Here is a 14,880-nt window from a genome sequence, read left to right as displayed (position 1 = left end):
TGCTGTGAATTCCCCTTCTGCATCAACCAAACACAAGAATGAAAGAATCTACTGGAGGGAAAGAATACACGGAGACTACTCTCCCACCACCTGCCCTGCCATAGAGACAGCTGTCAAAACACCTTCACTGAAGTACTCCATTACACAGACAAAACATTTTTTAATGTTCGTTTGAGAACAGAATGGGGGAGATCAGAGAGGCTCTGCTGCTGCTCCAGCCCATGCAACACATCCTGCAGCTGCTCCAATCCCTGCAACAGGCCCTGCAATTGCTTCAGTGCTTGTGATGGACCTGTGGGTACTGTAACCCTTCTAAAAGCTCCTGCAGCTGCCATGAGCCTCACAACTAGCCCTGTGGTCACTCCAATTCCGATAATAAGTCCAGCAGTTCAACCAAAGAACTAATCAGTGCCCTTAACTGTTGACCCCTATAAGCAAGATGAAAAAGATATCTATAAAAGCCAAAACATTTAACAAGGAGAGAAGCCCGTAAGTCAGGATTAAGGTTGAGCAAAGCCATTACTAAAATGGGAGGGGAAGAAAGACAAAGAAGCTCTCTGACTCCTAACATTTAGTAATCTCTGAGATGTGCAAAAGGATTACAGCTGCTGGCCAACCAAGCACCACGTGCTTCCAGTGGTGGAAGCAACCACCAGGTGGCTGGAAACAGACCCCATGCTCATTTGCTACTGCCCAAATTACTGTCCTGGGCCCTGAAAATCAAGCCTTCTAGTGACATGGCAACCCAGAAAGAACTGAGTCAGACAACAGGACTCAGTCCTGAAACAATCTTAGAATCACCTGGGCAAAAGAACACAGCACTGAGTTCCTATATCACATCCCCTACCATACACTGCATCTGGAAAAATCAGATTATACATTGGAATCATAGAATCACCACGGCTGGATCACCCAGTCCAGCCATCCACACATCACCAATAGTTCTCAATAAACAGCCTCCCTCAACACAACGTCAAAACATTCCTTGAACACCTCCAGGGTCTGTGACTCCAGCACCTCCCTGGGCAGCCCATACCACTGCCTGACCGCTCCTTCACAGAAATAGTATTTCCTAATGTCCAGCCTGAACGCTACCGATGCTTGGGGACTGGCTGAGCATCGGTCAGTGGTGGCTGGGCAATTGTGTGGTTAACAGTTGCTACTCATAAATAAATGAGTGTACGTACCATAGCCATTATCGAGTTTTCCCTTTCTTTTTTGTACGTTAGTAAATTCTTTTTATCTTTAATTCACTATTTCTACCTGTTCCCCCTCTCATCCCAGTCTCGACTGTTACCCCGTGGGAAGCAGGGGAGGAAGCCAAAAACTGCAATAGGACTAAACCACCTGCGAAATTAAACCACAGCACTTCAGAAAAACAAAATCACCAGCCACATTGATTAGGGCCATGTAAGTGCAGAATGTGCAGTAAGACTGCACTGAAAGAAAGAGAAGGGATAAAGCATCAGCAGAAAGAACAGCATTAACCGCTGAAAAACTGCAAAGGAAGAAGTCAGAAGTCAGCTTGTCCTGAAGTGGAATGCAGAATTTGACATTCAATTTTAATTTTTTCTCTGAGCATCCACCTTTTCTCTCCTAAAGTGCTTTAAAAAAATAAAATAAAATATGGTCTTAAACAGGGATCTCTATTTTTGTGCTTCTCCCCTTTTTGTGCATCTACATCTGTGCACCACTCGTCTCCTCTGCCATTCCCACCACTTTATTAATGAGAAGAAAAAAAAACCACAAAGCTGTATGGCTCAACACTGTGATTGCACTTGCTATTGTTTTATTAGTGCTTATGTCCTTTCATTCTGTCCTTTGCTACTTTCTTCCTTGTTGTAGCAATGGTACAAAATACGGCTATGGGAGGAGACACAGTGATGATTACAGAGTATATGCTGCTCCCACCAATGGGCTATGCCCGTTGCACGCCCCTTCTATGCATCAGAAGCACAAATAACTGAGCTGTGAGGAGAAGGTTCCTTTTAGGCAATTATCTTTCACCTGGGATGTAACCCAGGCAGATGGATTGCCCTGGAGAAAGGAACCCAGGACCTGAGGGAACAGGCTGTGGTACAAACGGTGTATCGCACCTGCGTCCAACCTGTCTTGGCTGAATTGAATGAAGACAAATTCTCATGGACCACATGTGATGCCTCCTGTTTATTTTCATGGAAACAACAACAGATAAAATAAGCACAGTAATTTTGTTTGGTAGAGCAAATTCTCAGCTACAAAACTTCATTTGTCAACATAGTCACCACCATTAGCTATGCATTTTTGCCAGCTACGAACGTGAGGCTGCATGCTGTGCATGTCCTAACCTGCACCAGCACAAGTGACCCACAGGTCATTGTCACCACTGAAGTTCACTACACACCACCCACATGTGTTCAGCAAGCACCAAAGAAGGTCAGTGGGTGCCATTTCTCTCCCCCACAGAGAAATTCAGTGACACACCTTATCTTCATACACACTTCCTGGTCATGAAATGCCAGTTTCTCCATGTTCCTCCGCTGCCATCTGTCACGCAGCAACAACACGTAATAGACATTGGTCCAAGGTTCAGTCTCTGCTGCCATACTACAGAAATTCTCTTCTGATGTCTTGAGCCAACATTAACTCCTCAATTCCCAGTGTGCTACATGACATGAAATAGCAATAACAGTAAAATGACAACAAGGTATTAATCTGAGAGAACACACGAGAAGAGCAATAATAGAAACACACTGAGGTATTGTACAGGATCTTCACTCAGTTTTAGATACCGTTTTACCCCAGGCTAGCCAGAGCATTTGTCAGGAACTGAGTAGTAAGATGAGCAAGGCAGTAGAATCATCATCTCAGAAACCCAACTCTGCCCCAACTCTGTCAGCCTGTCCTTGTTGTAGAAATGTTCCATTCCTTGGATTGTTTCTGTGGCCCTTCTCTGGATGTGCTTCAACAGGTTCGTACCTCTCCTGTACAGAGGATTCCACATCTGGATGCAGAACTCCAAGTGAGACCTCACAAGTGCATAGCAGAGGGGCAGGACCACCTCCCTCACCCTGCTGGCCGTGCTTCTTTTGATGCAATCCTGGATGCAGTTGGCTTTCTGGGCTATAAGAGCACATCGCTGGCTCACATTCAACTTGCTGTACAGCAGAACCCCAAATCCTTTTCCTCAGGGCTGTGCACAATCCTTTTCTCCCCAGGCATGTAATGATAGCAAAAGTAGGCATGACCATGGTGCAAAACTGCACTTGACTTGGTTGAACCTCAAGAAGTTCACCCAGTACCGCTGCTCAAGCCAAATTATGACCTGAAATAGAGTTGTTGGGTTACTCCCCTTTTAAGAGGTTTTCAGTCAATACAAAATATCACAGCTTGTGCTCCTCCTAAGACCTCTTAAATCACTGGCAAGAAGAACAGGCATTTCAAAACCTCAATTATCTGCTGTGCAATACAAGTATATCTTCAGGTGAATCTTCAGGGAATTATTAAGTCTGCAGCTAGAGATAGCATATATTCTCATAAGCATACCAAAGATCAACTTAGAAAAATGATATAGTTCTTTTAGATCTCTTCCTTGTCCCTTTTCTGTAAAGTGTCTGGCTTGCAAGACTCAACAAGTAATGAAGGTAACGTAATCAGGCTTCTCATATTCTGCAGTGAGCTTTCACATTGGAATCAATGCAGAATAAAGAGTCTGTCTAGAGACAGTTCATAGCTTCTAGCAGTGAAGATACCACATACTCACACCACAGCAGCACAAGCACAGCTCCTGCCTGATCAGAGGGGGAAAGATAAGCAGGGCGGGGGGGGGGGGAGGGGGAAATGTGTCTGGGGGCTGCCACACTGACCAAATGCCACAGTTCTGGGGGTAGGTTCTGTTTACCTCTCTGCCATGATCCTTTGTTACAGTCTATCCATGTGGGTATGTAAGGTCCTCACTAATACAGCCATTACCTTGCTGTTACTTTTGGGGCAACCCTCAAAGTTTCACAGTTCATGTGTAGATTGCCAGACAGAAGCAACGCATCTTAAAAAAAAGCTATGAAAAGGAAAGGCACAAGGAGATGGAAACACTTACATAAACAATAGCTGCTGTTCATCTCCTTCCAGTATTTACATACTGCAATAAACTCCAAACAATTACTATTTGCTTTTTTTATTAATATTAATATTATTATTTTGGAGCCTTTTGTGTTGTTTTTGTTCCAGACACATGGTCAGTTGCTTTGTTTCCCCCCATTAAACCACAACCTACAGACTCTAGAAACACTGTATTCTAACAGTCACAGGACTTCAGCTTGGGCCCTTAAACCAGACTAAAAAAAACAAGTTCGTATATGTTGTCCTGCAAATTATAGGTGGGTAGATGTCCAGGAGAAAGTTACCAGGGTTACAGGGATAAGGAGGAGAAATAAGTCAAGAAGTGCTTGTAGATTGAGAATGGGAGTTCTATAATACAGAACACTGCACTGTCTTTAAAATAAATAAATTCGAAGAACTGTTCCTTTCAACAGTACAATTGTATTAAGGATTATACCTTTTCAACCAGATTTTATTATATGGAGTCAAGAAGCATTTGCTGCTCTATACAAACAAGTAGTTCAAAATAGCTATACTCATATCCAAACCACAACACCACACACCAACTCAAACATACACCCACACAATATACACCTTCTATCGCCCCCTCAAACAAAACCACACTAACACCAGCACAACAAAACACCACATGAAACAAACCTACCTGGAGACTCTGCAGCTCCTGACCCAGGGAGGGGACTTCACTCCACAGTGCTGCACCACACCAGATGAAACATGCTCCACTCCTGCAGGCATCACCTCTCCCAACTCCATTCCTCCTGCACACCCTCAGCCTGAACAAGAAAACCCACATACCATCACCCTCAAACAAAAAGGAATGGGCCTCTGACACCAAGGGACAGCATGCACCGGCCAAGAACACAACACAACTCACCTCCCTCCACAGAGGCTCTGCAGTCACACCAGATGCCTGCTCTGTCCTTGAAACTGCTGGAAGAGCTCCTCAGATCGCTTCTGAAGGGCCACCAGGGTGCACAGGCTGACCTTCTCACCCTTTCTGAACACTGCAGGGACTCGGGCTGTCCTTTGGTCCTCAGACACCCTTCCTGTAGAAAAGAACAGAAAGAACAGGATAGGGAGCTCTTCAGTACTCACTTCTGCCAGTTCCTTCAGCACACACAGGCATGTCCAATTAGGGTCTGGGAATATGCAGGCCTCCTTTTTGCCTAAATCACCTTTGACCAGCTCCACCACGCTTGAGACAAACTCCTCCTTCCTCAAAGCCTCTCTCGTCTCACGCCCCCAAGGAGCAGTCACAGCAGCCACCGGAGGGCGTTGGGCACCTCCGCCTGCTTACATCCCGTTTCACCAGCTGGTCCCCATCGCAGCAGGCCCACGCATTCCCTCATCTCTACTTTGCCTTTGGCAAACTTGACAACTTCTGTTAAGTTTCCATTAACTTCTGTAACCAAAACCCCCGGTGATGTTACCCACCTTTACTGCCTCTTGAGCCTCACCCGCCGGCTCTCCTAGGTCTTCCTTCATCCGGAGGCACGGCACGGGGAGTTCTGGTTCTCTCCACGGTCCCTTACCCTGAAAACAACACAGCCATCCCAAACGCGTTCCGGTCGGGCAAGCTGTCCCGCCGCGTCTCCGGGATGGGAACGACATCGCGCTCCTGAACTTACAAATATGGGGCGGCGAGTGGAATAGGTGGTCCCACCCTGCTCGCTCCCACCGCTGGAAGCGGAAGGGGCCGAAGAACCCGAAAAAACCTTCCCCGGTGGTTCGGCCGCGGCCCCCAGCTTACCTAGCTGCTCTCAGGTGCTCACCGCTCCCACCGTCTCGCCGGTTCGGGCTGACGACGGGCTCCGCTGCAGCCTTCGCTCAGCCTGAAGCAGAACAAAGCTTGCTTCAGCAACCCTTTGCGTTGCTTCCTATTCCCAACAGCACCGAGAACGGAGGAATACGGCCCCACTCCGTTCGCTCCTACCGGAGAGATCGGGAGGACCTGACGGCGCCGCTAAAAAGCCCTGAGGGGCTGAGAGCGCCCCGGGGCTGCGCTGGGACTCGGGGAACAGAGCGGCAGCACCCTCCGAAAACGCGACGGCAGCGGGACGGCGATGTTACCCCGCCTCCGAGAAGCCGGAGGAGCCCGGCGAGAGCCCCGCGTCGGCCCCGAACGGAGCGCGGCGGGAGCCCGGCGTCCTCCCGCTGCGGGCGGACGGCACCGAACGGCTCCCGGGAGCTCGCCGCCTCCACGGTCCCGGTACTACCTGATCGGCTCACCGGTCCGGGCTGATCTTCATCGGGAGACGTCTCACTGCAACCCGAAACAAAACAGCACAACACGCAGAGAACGTGACATAGAATCCCAAGGGCCCGTATTAAAAGCAGCCCCCCGCGGTACTTACCAGCCCCAACTGCACTACGACCGGACAAAGCAGCAGAACCCGCTCCAGCTCCCTCGACTGATGAATCCCAGAAGCTCCTCTTGTGGCTCCCGACGGCTTGTGGAGGAGCTCAAGAGGCGTAGGGGGCGGAACATCCCCGGGCTGCCGACGAGCAGCAGCTGCGCCCGGGCGGCCGCGGCCCCGCGGCACCTGACAGTCGTGGCCTCGTTAGCGCCGGCCGGGGGCCCTGACAGCTGAATCATCCTTCCAAAGAGCGACCCCAGCCTTAACGGTTTCCAGCGGCCCCTGCTGTGTGCTGTTTCTGCTTCCACTTCCCTCTCCCTTTGTCCAAAAACAAAACAAAACAAAAAACAAACAAACCAAAACCAAACAAACAACAACAACAATAACAAAAGTTTGTTACACATGTACAATAATTGTGCCTGATGGAGAAAACATGACTGAAGGCAGCAGTGAAAACATGGGAGCAATGATGTGACTGATTCCCCAGTGGGTTAATGATGCACTCGAGAAAATTGCTGACGTGAAATCTGAAGCATAGCTATACAAATGGTTCTGTATGGTGTTGCTTGGGATTGCGCTTACATGTCACTTAAGGTAGAAATGCTTTTGGTGAGATTTCAGTTATCTCCAGATATGGACACGGGTACTCTGTAAAGACTTCAGTGATGAAAATTCCCTTTACATAGCAGTTTTGTTCTTAATTTTAAATCCTGACAGTTGTACTACACTCATTTACATTTCTTATGATGGTAGAACTGTGAATGTTTGTATCGCATGCTGTTATGGATATATCGGTCACAGCCATCAGCGGCATCAGACAGAAAAAGAAGGGAGGTCTGAAAATGCAGAGTGAGGTGAGAGGTCCTTCTGAGGGTGTGCAATAAGTTGCAGCGTTCTCCGGGAGAAGAAGCGGTTTGGTGATGGCTCCTCTCACAGCCAAGCAAAATCCTTACATTTACTTAAACGCTGTAAGGGAAGTGTTCTGGGAGACAAGGAGAGTCATAGCGCACAGCTTATAACTATTAGTGTGAGCTGTTGCTACATTCTGTTTCTTTCAGTGAGCACTTCGCCGGACTCTCTGAAAATGCCTGACGTCTCTTATCTGATCACCTGATGAGTTCAAGATAGGAGGAACTGAGCTTTGAGTTACTATCAGCTTTATGCAAAGGATGAGCTGAAGAATCTCTCTGACTCTGCAGGTGGAATGAGAACGCCTTGCAGGATATGTGGCTGTTAAATACTCTTAAGAGCTATAGCCCAAAACCTCCTTTAAACTTGGCCCAGGTGGCCAAGAAGGCCAATGGAATCCTGGCTTGGATCAGGAACGGTGTGGTGAGCAGGACTAGGAAAGTAATCCCACCCTTGCACTCAGAATTGGTGAGACCTCACCTAGAGTAATGTGTTCGGTTTTGACACCTCAAAGGACGGGCATTTTAAACCTAAATTTGATCGTGCTAGCGGTCATTCTGTGTTTCATTCATTTGAAGAGGTAATATTTCTACAGTACAGAGCTGCTTTAAGTGAGCTCTGTGGACTGGATCCCTGGTTGTCTCATGTCACTGACATTTTGCAGGTTGAAATGTTCCAACCTAAGGGTGGTATTTGGTGAAAAAATGAGTTACATCTCAAGTGATCAGCCCCACAGTTAGGTTGGATGGGAATGTGAAGTGTTTAAATCTGCTTTGAAGAGCAGTTCATTGGGCTGTGTAAATATTTGGTCTTTTCAAAGGCTGGAGACTAAGTCACAGGGGACTCAAATTTCTTGTTTCTGTGCATTAAGCCAGTAGTTGACCTGCTTCAAAATTCAAACCTCTTCATCCCAAATGTATATACTGCTGACTATTCTGCTCTTTCATAATGCAATGCAAGGCAGAAGAGTCGTATTGTAGATTTCTGTTTGGAACATAAGTTGCCTAAAATAGCGATCATAAATTTTAAAAAAAACCTTGTCCTTCAATTCTCTCAGAACTTGACTAGTGGGATCATTGCAAAACAGTGATAGAGAGGCAATAAATATCGATACCTATTTGGCTTCTCATACTTGAGACATTCAGATGCATCTTAGCAAGGCAGATGCTGGAAGCCCATTTGAAATTAATATTTCTCTAAACAAAAGACTTCAAATGCGTTGTTTATTCCTCACCAGTTTTGTGCATGGTCCCAAAGAGGGTGTACTTTAATGAGTGTCTGTCAATTTTTTGCTTTTACAAACGAAGTAATACTGATGGACTGCATCTGCTCTGTTACTTTCATTCTACCCGACCGACTGAATATTTGGCATTGCTTTCATGCCTCGCAGCTGTTTGCTCAGGATAGAGAAGTCTTTTGGCATTTGGCAGAGTGGCATTTGAGAGTAAGGAACTAGGCCTTTTGAGAAAGATCCAGTTTTGTCTTTACCAGGGACACATCAGTTTCTGTTGTCACTGTGAGGCACTAATATTTCAGGTTCTGGGGCGCTGTGGGTTTGTTTGCATGCAGCTTAATGTTGGTATTTACTCCAGAGTTCATGAAAGCATTTATTGTACCCACTGTAGATGGTTTATGGGCTCCTCTGGCTCAGTTCCGTGACTAATGAGGCAGGGGTCCCACGGATCCACACCCCGGGAGAAGGGAAAAAAGAGAAAGGGTAGGGAGATGGGTCTAAAAACAAAACAGCAGCAACAGCCTGAGGACTTATTTAGTAAATACAAAATATCACAATGCAAGACAACACAATACAGAGTCACAATGCAGAGAATTGTAGAGGCCAGAAGGGACCACTAGAGATCATCAAGTTCAGCCCCCCTGCAGAGCAGATCTGATACAGAAGGCGATACAATACAACATAATTGGAATTGAAGCCAATAAATCAAATAAAATGAGAGTGTCCAAAACCAAAGGCCTTACATGGCTAGGAAGCACGCTCTGCAGAGATGAGCGGAAGGGAAAAAGGGGATGTCTGTGCACAATTTTATCTTTAACCTCTCGATGGAAAACAGAAACAGAACAGTGAACAGTCCTCTGGGATGTGTAGTCCTCCTTCTCTTCTGAGACAGGTGTGCCAGGAAGTATTGATGATCCACGGATCTGGAGCATTTAACGCCTTAACTCCCAGAATGTTGTCCATCACATTTAAATTCACACGTGTTAGACATGCTATCACAACGAGTTTAGAAATGCACATAACATAAAATTACTGAAACAAGCTGAAGTTCACTTAACTGGTATATTTTTTATTCATCAAGCTCAGGACTTATGTTTGCCAGGTTGTTGTGCCTGATCAGTTCCCAGATAAGATGTTTTAACTGTTCAACTCTGCACTGGACTCACTTGCTCAAGTATTTACTAAGATGTAGGGGAAAAAAAATGAGAAGCTTTGCAGCGAGACAGCTTAGCATTTCATTAAGATCTGCAGATCTAATACCACAGATAGTATAAACCATATAAAACAGCTTATTTCTACTGCCCCATAGACAACAGCAGCATTAGAGCAAAATATAAGAGCTGATTAAAAGTTTTTGCTGAATTATCTTACTGTAGCAGGTAGGAAAAAAGAAAGAAAGAAAAAGTAAAGAACAAACCAAGCCTATTAGCTTTGAACACTGTATCTGCAACAGAAATATATCCACTATCTCAACCTTAACTTTAAATTACAGTACTTTCAAGCTCATAATCTGCTTTAGGATCAGCATTGTCACAACAGAACACATTGAATTAGATAACAGAGTAAATCAGAAGCACAGCGTCAGAAACAATGATTGACCTGCGTCTCTGGGGTTTCGGTTCATTAAACCTGGGCAAACTCAATCTGCTATTCCACGTGCAAGAGTTCCTGTGCAGAAGATGAGGAGCAGGGAAATTATTTCCTCAGGTTTTGAGAACATGAACCTGTGAAAACATGCCTTGAAGTTCCTTTTAACTGTATCTGCTAGTAAAGTTTAATAGGTTATCAAAACCAAACTAATTGAAGGTGTAATACAAAACTACTATGTGTGTAAGTAGCAAAGCAATTGTTTTCTCTGCTGTGATTATGAAAAGTGGAAAAGCATCCAGCCTGATCCTGCTCAGCAGGATGCAGACATTATTTGCTGTCTCAAAATTCCTATACTTCTGCTACCTTTATGCTGTGCTTAGATTACCACAGCCATCAGCATTCTTGCCAATATTTAAGTAACGAAGTTATTGTTACAGATCAGTGCTGCATGCTAGTATGCCACAAGCAGCAATCCTACCTCCAGCTCCTCAGTATTCCTAGGGGCAGTTTCCTTCCCTATCATTACAAAATGCTCTCCTTGGACTCTTTTAACTCCATCACACGTATTATATAGCCCATTTCTTAGACATTAGCAGCTGCCAGCAGTTTTCCCCACATGGTTTTCCAATAGGTCTCCCATGACAATGACTTTCAGAAGCTGGCCTACTCATTCAGAACCTTCAGACTGCTTAACATGTCCCAATAGTTCTGAACTATGTGATTTCACTGGCCTTAGGGGAACTATACTGTAAAAGAAATAGCATAATTAGCATATAATGAAATCATAGTATACATTGTGTATAACAACAGCATTATAGCATGTAGCATTTCCATTGGTACTTTGTTCTCCAGAACTATTCAAGGAATAGCGTTTTCAAGCAATACGTTATTAATACAAACATAAAACACAAACCTTCTATACTACCAAGGGAATTAAAACAGAATGAAACTAAACACAGCACTTACAGCTTCTAAGAACAAACAAAAAAACCTCAATGCAAATAGTTTGGCAATCCACCAAAAACTAGAAACCAGGGAACAGATTTGCGGTCTTGTGATTTCAAAGAAACAGAAATGTTACAGTACAAGAGGCTTTGAAAAGATTCTAGGGAGCATCACTTATGTCCAGCTCCTTTTCAAGCTTGCAGTCGGTACTCGATGTTTTCAGAACTGAAGCAAGATAGGCCTGTAGTAAAGAAGGAGCTTAAGTATTAGTGTTTTTCAGCAACAGCATTTCTGAAGACCAAGCAATGGATGTGAGCACAGAGAGGCTGTGGGTGCTGCATTTCAGCAGTGGCAACAGTGGGTCACATCCACTGGTGCAGATCTGTAGGCGTATGGCATGCAGGCTCTTGTTCGTAGCTGGTGAAAATTCATAGCTTCTGGTGGAGATTGAGCTGAAAAAGAGTGCTTTGTAGCTGACAATTTTCTGTCTCAAACAGTGTTATTGTGTTCTTTGTATCTGTTGTAATTTCCACTGAGATAAATGGGAGTGACCTGTGTATATATAAGGATCATGTAGCAGTTTCTAGTACTATTATTTTGCTATGAATGGAAAAGCTGCAGAAGGGTGAGCTGAGGACACAGCTCCCAACTTCAATTAAATTATTAATGAGTTGATACCAAAGAAGGAAGTAATTCTTCTCTTTTCCACTACAGTTTTTTTCTTCCTCTCAATTAATATGAGAACCATACTGAGGACCACACAGGGACAGCAGTAGCCCTTCAACTGCAAATTACCATATCCAATTTTAAAGAGTTTCTTTCCTTTTCCAGAGTGCCTGCAGAAATGCCAAGCTTCCCAAAAGAGACAGCTTTGTAACAATACCAAAAAAAACCCTGCTGTGCTCTTCTGCACGTAAAGATTTGATATTTTTTCTTTTATCTTAACTTCATAAAGAGGGACAATTTCATAGGCCTGGTTTTGCTATATATATTAGAAGCAAATTTTTACAAGACTGACACTGACATGGATCTAGACTTAGATTTCATCTGCCTGTGCTCTCTCTGGTTAGAAGCCACAGCAACATTGCTACCAAATCCGTATAAGGAATAAGCAACAAGGGAAAAAAGAAGTCAACATTGCTGCTGCCTGTTAATCACTGCACACATATTCAGACAGAAATTTTCTTTTAGCCTACAAACCCGCCTGCAACTGCAAATTTGCTAGAGGTATTTTTATTCTACAGCTTACAAGAATAGAAGACTATTTTCTCTGTAACACACAAAATTACTCAGGGCAGACGAAAAGAAAGGAACACAGAGCTCACTGATTATCTAGAACATACCAGCTTGCTGTTCCATCAGCAGCAGCTTTCATGAGTTGCTCAACTTCTTACACGGTCTGTGCCTATTGATTGCAAAAGATAATGATGCACATAAAGCTTGTGTGCATTGTTCTATAGTCCATTTAATATTAATCTCAAACACAGTTTTATCTTTCTCTTCCCCCTACAAGCCAGCCACCATTCTGTTTAAGCATAGAAAGAGTTGTGGAATATGGTTAGCAAAATAGCTAAGAATTTGCTTAGATGAAACTTCAAAGACATGAAAGGAAGAGCTGAAAGAAAAGTAAAGCAGCCAAGGAAATACTTTGTTCATCCATCCATAATTCCTTGCAATTAAGTGGCAGTTTGCTTGCTATACTTTCCTCGTGAAAATATGCAAAAGGGAAACATTTTTAGAAGCATTCTATAGCTTTGAGTTACAGTGTGCTGCATATAACCAAACTCAGCTGACTGTTTAGTATTGCGGCATAGCCCTCTTGTATAGAATGGTCAAAAAGATCAGGTAGCTCCAAGCATCACGAGTTGGATTTGATCCCCTTCCAACTTAGGATATTCTGCGACTCTGTGAAAGCCATCTGCATAATCCTGTTATTTGAAAAAATAAACATAAAAAAGCATTTAAAAGCTAACAACTTAAATCATATAAAAGAAAGTTCTAAAATCATAGTTTCTTCCCTTGTTCCTCTGATCTTTGGCACAACTTTTTGAAGATCCTAAATCTATCACTGCGGGTTCCTTTTTCTTTTATTCCCCATTTTTATTTTAGTTATCTGTTTATTTTCGTAATAGTACTAGATCTCTTAATTCCAGCGTATAATGATGGGAAAAAAATAATACACAAAAATCCTAAAGAATCTAGGATATCATTTGTTCTCCTCTACTTGTACCCCCAATACTTAACTTCCGTAGCTCAGCTCTGTCACAGTTCATCCTGGCTTGGACTGGTTCCATGACAAAGAGGCAAATCCATGAGCTCCCAAAACAAGGATGCTGGCAGAGGGCTCTCTGAAAGCAATTGAAACCTGAGCTCCTAACTCTGCTTTTGTGTGCAGCCAGCCACACCAGCAACTCCCAGGCGAAGCTCCAGTCACGTACTGGAAGCAATGCTGCCTCGTGCTGCAGCAGCCTCTCATCAAGTATTTCCCTGGTCTCCTACAGTTTACAAAAAACATGCATTACTGAGCAGCACCCTTTAACACAGTCATCCCACAGCACAGTCTTGCCACTTGTGAAAACAGTGTAAGGCATACAGTATTAAGGACTCTATCCAGTAAGGAAAGGTATGCTCATCTGAGGCCCCATGGGAACAGAGCTACACCAAATTTAAGGGGCTGGAAGGTGAAAATTCAAAGGTCGGAAAAAAGGTTGTTGACAGAACCTTGGCTTCAAGTGTCTAAATTGCCATAGCCGTGCAAGTCAACTCACACGGGCAAAGCCAAACTGCAGTAATGTTTGTTTAAATTAAAAAAAGGCCTCAGAAATGACTAGAAATGCATCTAGCAAAAAAGCACATAAGGAGATGATGTGTTTGTTCTTACCATAACTTTCTGAAACGTCCATTTTTCTCTAACATTCCTACAGCTAGTCACTACTTTTTTCCTTTTCCTCTCACCTTTTCCCATACATCTTTTCCATTTTTTTCTCCAAGAAAATGAAGATCTATCAGTGAATCCGGTCAACTCAAACTGAATTTTTCTAGCCTCGACCCCTGGGAAACGGGAGCAGCACATATCTGAGCCAAACATTTCATCTGTTTTTTTTATATTTTAAGCTCAGCTGCATTTGTGTCTGTCATGGTTTTGTGATCATCAGTATTCCACATCATCACATCCTTGTAAGCACATTTCACCCCTTTTCTTTTTCATAGCAAAATAAAAAGGTCCCCAGTATTTAGTTTGATAGCTCTGGAAACTATTTAACAGCAATGCTGACTCATGAATACACATTCCTATTTTCACTTGATGCAAAGAAATTAAATACCACAGAGACTGCTCTACAGCAAAAATCCAAATAAGCTGGGAGAGAGTGAAACTGCACTAGGCCATAACACACTGATACACTTACAAGATTCAGCCAAGCTTTTCTTCTTTCAACCGTGATAAGTGCTGGCATATTCTTCTGGCAAACTGATGTTAAGTACTTCAGCATGTCTGCATACTTGCTAGGGTAGACGAAAAACTCATTACAGAAGAAAACGGAGGTCTAAGAATTCAGGGCGGATGGGAGGGAGCCACTGCAATCAGAAAACAGTTATTAAATTGAGTGCTGCATAGCAGAAAGCCCAACTTCCCTATGAAAACTACAGAAAAATGAGAAACAGGACCTTTTTTCTTCTTTCCTAACAGCAGATATTTTAATGTTTTTATTTTACATTTCTTGCCTGCTTCTCTGAAAACATCTCCCT

At 43.9% G+C, this 14,880-nt stretch overlaps 1 long non-coding RNA gene across 2 annotated transcripts; it reads right to left on the bottom strand.

Moving 5' to 3' along the window:
* Nucleotides 1-2,149: 2,149 nt before the first annotated feature.
* LOC140253704 (uncharacterized) lies at nt 2,150-6,731 on the bottom strand. Of its 2 annotated transcripts, XR_011903957.1 has the most exons (7): nt 6,453-6,731; nt 5,849-5,930; nt 5,533-5,631; nt 4,973-5,144; nt 4,742-4,871; nt 2,959-3,304; nt 2,150-2,644 (listed from the first exon to the last, which is right to left on the bottom strand). It is a non-coding gene; the product is annotated as an uncharacterized lncRNA (long non-coding RNA). The 2 variants fall into 2 exon arrangements; XR_011903956.1 differs by having other exon boundaries at nt 2,150-3,304; nt 6,453-6,720.
* Nucleotides 6,732-14,880: the final 8,149 nt, after the last annotated feature.

The sequence above is a fragment of the Excalfactoria chinensis genome, chromosome 6 (genome assembly GCF_039878825.1).
Source record: "Excalfactoria chinensis isolate bCotChi1 chromosome 6, bCotChi1.hap2, whole genome shotgun sequence".
Classification (NCBI taxonomy): domain Eukaryota; kingdom Metazoa; phylum Chordata; class Aves; order Galliformes; family Phasianidae; genus Excalfactoria; species Excalfactoria chinensis.
This window is presented reverse-complemented; position numbering and strand designations above follow the sequence as displayed.